We start from the raw sequence: 6316 nt of genomic DNA on the forward strand, positions 1-6316 counted from the left end.
GAGTTCACGTTAACTTAGTTAACGTGACTCTTAACGTGGACAATGATGGCTTTGAGAGTGTTATTGGCAATCACTTTTCTCATTAACCTTGCAAGTTACCTCCCTTTTCTTGCTTCCTTTGGTCCTGAAATCAAGCAACAGAGTGCATCAAAGTTCTAGTCCAAGTCATGGGTAATACAGCTTACAATTTGTCACTAAATTCATGCAAAATCCTCATGAAATAATGTAAAATGCACAATGTATGCTTGAATCAAGGTGCAGGTGAATATCTACCCAAAACTAGCTTATTTCCTAAAGAAATGCATGAAACTACCCTAAAAACAGTAAAGAAAAGGTCAGTGAAACTGGCCAAGATGCCCTGGCATCACAATACCAAACTTAAAGCTTGCTTGTCCCTAAGCAAGTACTGGAACAAGAGAATGATGAATGGAATATCCAGAGGAATGAGTCATTCTTGTGGAAGTCATGTTACTGATTTTATGGTGATTTCATGCATAGCAACTTAGGTTCATTCCATTACTAGCTTTCAGACTTTTATCATGTCCCTAAACACTTACTTTGTTTATATCCCATGAGACTTTTATTCATTGATCCCTTTATTGTCATTTCAGAGTTTATTGGTGTTCTTAGGCTAAGTGCTCTGTAAGGGGGCAACTCTTTAAGATAAGCTTTCAACCAACACTCCCGAACCAGTTGGTTCAAGGTGCTAGGTGTTGAAGCACCCCTAAGGACTTACTCCCTCAAGTCTCTCCCCCATACATACACACTACAGGCATATAGTTTATTTATTTTCTTTTCTTGAGACCTTGGTGTCCAGCACCTCTTTGGGTTACTAACTGCTCTGTAGTGAGGGTTACTCTTGATAGTGGATTTTCAGCTGATAATCCCGGGTTAGTTAACCCAAGTTACCAAGTGATAAAGCACCCCTGAGAGCTTATTCATCCAAGTAGATCCCTCACACAGGAGCACCACAGACACTTGTCTCAAAGTCCAAACCATTGGTGCCTAGCCTTATTGCTTACTCTTTTTCTTTTGTTTTTCACTTCCATTGTTCTTTCCCTTTTCTCTTATTAGGATCTTGTTATTAACTTAGTCTCATGAGTATATCCAAAGTCAAGTATTCAGGATAGATAGTTGTCCTCCTAGCCTTGTGGTTGAACCAACTTAGCTAACTTATGACTACTTCATGAATGCACTTCCACATTATGAACTCTACTCTGGTCTTTTAAAAACATAAACATTCTCTTCTTCATTTGATTTAAAATGGACAAGCTTACAAGTAAATAAGGGAAAGATGCAGTGACATTTAAACCAAAAATCATGGACCTATTCAAAAAGAAAACTTAAAAGACAGAATTTAAAAAGTTCAAACATAACATGGAAGCAGGTTCTATTTCATACAAGATCTTCTTTATTTAAAGCATAGAAAACGATGGACTAAAAAGAACTCCACCACTTTTCATTCATGTGGATGTCCATGCTCCCATCCTTGCTTGTCCTCATTGTGTCTCTCTTGAGTGCTTGTACTTCCACTTCCCTTGCCTTTTCCAAGCAGCTTCCTCCAGAAACCACCGTCTTTCATCTTTTTCTTGAGTGTCTCATTTTGCTGTTTCACTTTCCTCTCTTCTTGTTCTACAAAATCTTTTTGGACCTCATCATATATAGGGATGGCATAGTGTAGCTGATGCATATTACTGGTCATGTAGTTCAACTTGGCTTAAGTGTTTACATAGAACTCCTCCCTATGTAGTTGCCTTCCTTCATTGAGTACACTGAACTCATTGAAAGTTTTCATTTGGGCTATCTGCCGCTGGTTGAGTTCTTGCAAGTACTTCTCTTGAAGATCTTGCCTCTCATTCACTTGGTTGATGGTTTGAGTGAGCCGGGAGTAGTGTTCCTGCTGCTGCTCCATTTGTTGTTTTTGCCATGCTTCCTATTGGCTCAGCCGGTTCAGTATTTGCTCTTGTCCTTCCATATGTCTCTGTCCCAAATCTTCAATGGCTCTTAGAAGGTGAGTCATATTCAAGTTGGCTGGGTCATAATGCTCTTCCTGCTGGTATTCTTCCTGATGATATTCCTCTTGATGAACTCTTTCTTTTGCTTTTGGTTTCCCTATTTGTGGCCTTCTTTGTTGCTGAGCAGGTGTAGTATAAACCAATCGCTCGAGTGTAACTGACCTCCCTGGGTTCACCCAGTCTGGGTTGCTGTCCTCAAATACTACCTTGGCCTTGTTGCATAAGCGGAGAATGGTGCTGGGGTACCAAAGCCTGGCACCTAAATCAACCTTCTCAGCCGAATCTTGAATCCCCTCGGCGATGAGCTCATTCACATTGATTTCCCCACCTTGTATTAAGCAATGCACCATAGTAGCTCGATTGATGTTTACCTCTGAATTATTTGCAGCTGGTAGAATGGACCTCCTTACGAGTTCAAACCACCTCTTGGCTTCAGGGCTCAGGTCTCCCCTCTTGATGAACTTGGGTCTCCCATCTGTGTACCTCTCCCAGTCAGCTGCTATAACACAGATGTCTGCCACTATCTCTGAGAGTTCATCATTATCAGGGCTTCTACTTATCCTTGCCTGATAACTATCCTCATCAAAATGAGGTGATTTCAGGTGAAGAACTCTTGTTATGGCGTTTGGGCTGAAGTCCACCTCCTTTCCTCTTACGTAACTTTTGAAGGTTGGGGCCTTGGTTTTATCTTCTCTTACTACATTTGCATAAAATTCCTTGATGAGGTTTCCATTGATCTTCCCCTCTGGACTTGTGAGCAATTGCCACCCCCTCTGTTCAATTTTCTCCAGAATCTGTGGTGACTCATTTGCATTGATTTGGAAGATTAACTCTGGCAATATCTTTCTGGCCCTTATCCGCTCGAATTCATGTTCATGAAAGGCCGTTTTGAATCTCTTCTCATCGAAAGGGACACTCTCCATGGGTTCCTTCCTCTTTTGCCTTTTTGAGCTTGATGATGCCATGAATTGAGTTGCTGTTTTGAAAAGGGGGGTTGGATGATACGGATAGATGAGGAATAGGTTGGCTATGATAGAGTGTGATGAAGGGGGTTGAGCAAGCTAAAAGTATGAAGTGTGGGAGTGGGGATTTGAATGTGAGGAATGAGCATGCACTAGAGCTCACTTATATAGGGAGATCATGAGTGGATGGAAGGTGTGGATTGCAAGGTTTGTTGCTTGATGGACGGTTGGGGTTGTGTATGAAGGAAGGACAAGGATCATCACTTAATGAGAGTGATTGGTTCGGTCTTCAAGGGTCTTCCTTCTCCAATGTTGCATGGCAACGTTTCCCCATGCGTTCCCTCTTGAGACATGTGTGTAGTGCTCTTCATTAAGTGGCGAAATCTCCCCCATTTAATTGTCCAATCAATCCCTTTTTATGCTTCTTTTCTTTTCCTATAAAGATTTAAAATAAGAAAAGTAAGATATCAAAATGACCATATAGACTTTACGGCTAATATTAATAAAAGGGAAGAAAAGATTTGATTGTTTATTTATGAATTCCAACTAACTAACTAACTATTGGTGGGTCCTTATATGCATTTTGGTGGCACCAAGGGGTGACACCAAACTTAGTTTGGAGCACTGTGATGGAAGTGTTGTGTTCAAAGCTCCCAAGACTAGCATGCATCTTGGTTTGCTTTGAACACCAAACTTGTTCCTCACTATATTCTGCACAAGAAGGTTTTCACCAATTGTTTGTCAAGTTTGGATTGAAATTCATAAATATTGACTTATTCACTATCTTCTGAAAGCATATAAAACATGGGTTGCCTCCCATGAAGCGCTTCTTTAGCGTCACTAGCTTGACGTTTTTCCTTCATCAGGGTGGTTGGTAGTGCTTAAAGTCCTCCCCTCTTGCTGTGGATTTATATCCATTGGTTGGATCAATGATCTCCACATGTTCCAGGGAAAGAACTCTGTTGATAGTGAAGACCTTGGGTAACTGAGATGGTACAGTAGGGAGATTAGGGGGAATATCTGGGAAGTAAGCTGAGACAACTCTATCCCCTGGAGAGAAGTCTTCCATAGGGATTTTCTTGTTCCTCCACCTCCTTGGTACCTTCTTCTTTGTTTCTTTTGAGGTTGCCTTCCCCTTGGTGACCTCTTTTTCTGCAGGGGTTGTGATGCTGTCTTTACCTGCCTCTAGAGGTTTAGGTTCCTCCAATTTTTCCTTGAGCTGTGGCAATTGCTGTGTTCCTTGTATATCAATTAAGGGAATCTCAAAATGATCTGGCTGTGCTTCAGTGCTTGTCTCCTCCTTCAGTGTCTCATTATCATTTGTGCTTCGTTCCTTGTCCTCTTGATCTGTTTCTTGTGAGAGTTTGAAAACATTGAAGCTGAGTCGTTCATCATGTATTCTCAATATTAGCTCCCCTTTCTCTACATCGATAAGTGCTCTGGCCGTAGCTAGGAATAGTCTTCCCAATATGATTGGATGAGTATGACTCTCTTCCATGTCCAGGATGACAAAGTTTGTTGGGAGAAAGTATTTCCCAACCTTTAGCAACACATTTTCCACCACTCCTATTGCTTGCTTTTGAGTTTTGTCAGCCAGTCTGATGATTACATCTGTGGGCATTATCTCATTGATCTGCAGTCTCTTCACCAAGGATAAGGGCAGTAAGTTGATGCTGGCCCCCAAATCACATAGTGCTCTATCGAACATATTTTCACCTATGGCACAAGGGATGTGAAAACTCCCTAGGTCTCTTCTTTTTGTAGGCAACTCAGGTTGAATAAGGGCACTACATTTCTTGTTCATCACTATAGTCTGGCCTTCTTTGAGTGAGCTTTTCCTGGGAAGAAGTTCCTTCATATACTTGATGAATGCAGGTATTTGTTGAATTGCCTTGATGAATGGTATGTTCACATGCAGAGATGCAAACAAGTCTAGGAACCTTGAGTATATTCTTTTTCCCACAGCACCATTGAGCAGTTGAGAGAAGGGTGCATAGAGCTTCAGCAGCTCTTGTTGTGAGATTTCTGGTTCTTGGTGATCTTTATCCTCCTCCTTTGTTGAGTTGTCTTCAGGTTGTTTGAAAAATGTGTTTTGCTTGTCTTCAGTCTCTTGATCACTTGTAGTGACCATTTTGCAATCTTCCCATCTTACTTTCTTTGCTTCTCCCTTGGGGTTTTTCTCCGTGTCACTTGGGAAGCTATCAGTAGGTTTGGGAATCTTCTCAGCTAAATATCCCACCTGGAATTCCAGCTTCCTAATGGTCTCTCCCTGGTTCTTAATATTGGCTCGCACCTCCTCTTTGAACACCTTATTTTCTTGAATCTCTTGGCATATTCCTTCAAGTAAGGCCTCAATCTTAGAGAGCTTGTCATCAATTGATGGGTGATTTGGAGCAGATGTGCCATTTTGGTTTTGATAAGCGTGTGGAGAAGTGTTGTTGTGGGGGTGTTGAGATGTCCTCTATGTGAACTACTGGTGAGCTGCATTATTGTTGGAGTTGTAACATCTCTGGTCTTGGTTTTGATCTTGCTCACTTCCCCACCCAAAGTTTGGGTGGTTTCTCCATCCAGGGTTGTAGGTCTTGGAGTATGGATCATAGTTTTTCCTTGGTGAATTCCCAATGTAGTTGGCTTGCTCCTGACTACCCTCTGCTTCTTCATTTACTCCCTCTTGGGTTGCTGATGAAGTGGAGATTACTGCTACTTGGTTCCTCTCCATCTTTTTGGTGAGGTCAGCCAGCTGCTGGGTGATGAGCTTGTTTTGGGCCAACAGAGCATCTACATTGTTTAGCTCCATTACTCCTCTTGTGTTCCCTCTTTCGGAAGCATAGAAGTAGTCGTTCTCTGCTACTGTTTCAATAACATCTATGGCTTCCTCAATAGTCTTCTTCTTGTTCAAATATCCTCCGGATGAATGGTCTACGGCCTTCTTTGACTCATAAGAGAGCCCTTCATAGAAAATGTGCAGCTGCACCCATTCGTTGAACATGTCAGGTGGACACCTCCTTGTTAAGTCCTTGAACCTCTCCCATGCTTCATATAGAGTCTCACCATCTTGTTGCCTGAAAGTTTGGACCTCAGCTCTCAGCATATTGATTCATTGAGGAAGGTAAAATCTTGCTAAGAATTTGTTCACCACGTCTTCCCAAGTTGTCAAGCTTTCCTTTGGAAAAGATTCCAGCCACTTGGCTGTTTTGTCCCTAAGTGAGAATGGAAATAAGAGCAGTCTATAGGTGTCAGGATGAACACCATTAGACTTTACTGTGTCACATATCCTCAGGAAGGTGGTTAAATGTTGATTGGGGTCTTCTTGAACACCTCCTCTAAATGAGCAGTTGT

At 41.8% G+C, this 6316-nt stretch overlaps 1 non-coding gene across 1 annotated transcript; it reads left to right on the forward strand.

Moving 5' to 3' along the window:
• The first annotated feature begins 5964 nt into the window (after window positions 1-5964).
• On the forward strand, window positions 5965-6068 carry LOC112760247 (small nucleolar RNA R71). Its single transcript, XR_003180697.1, has one exon. It is a non-coding gene; the product is annotated as a small nucleolar RNA R71 (small nucleolar RNA).
• The last annotated feature ends 248 nt before the right edge of the window (window positions 6069-6316 follow it).

This window comes from Arachis hypogaea, chromosome 16 (assembly GCF_003086295.3).
Source record: "Arachis hypogaea cultivar Tifrunner chromosome 16, arahy.Tifrunner.gnm2.J5K5, whole genome shotgun sequence".
NCBI classification, from domain to species: Eukaryota; Viridiplantae; Streptophyta; class Magnoliopsida; order Fabales; family Fabaceae; genus Arachis; species Arachis hypogaea.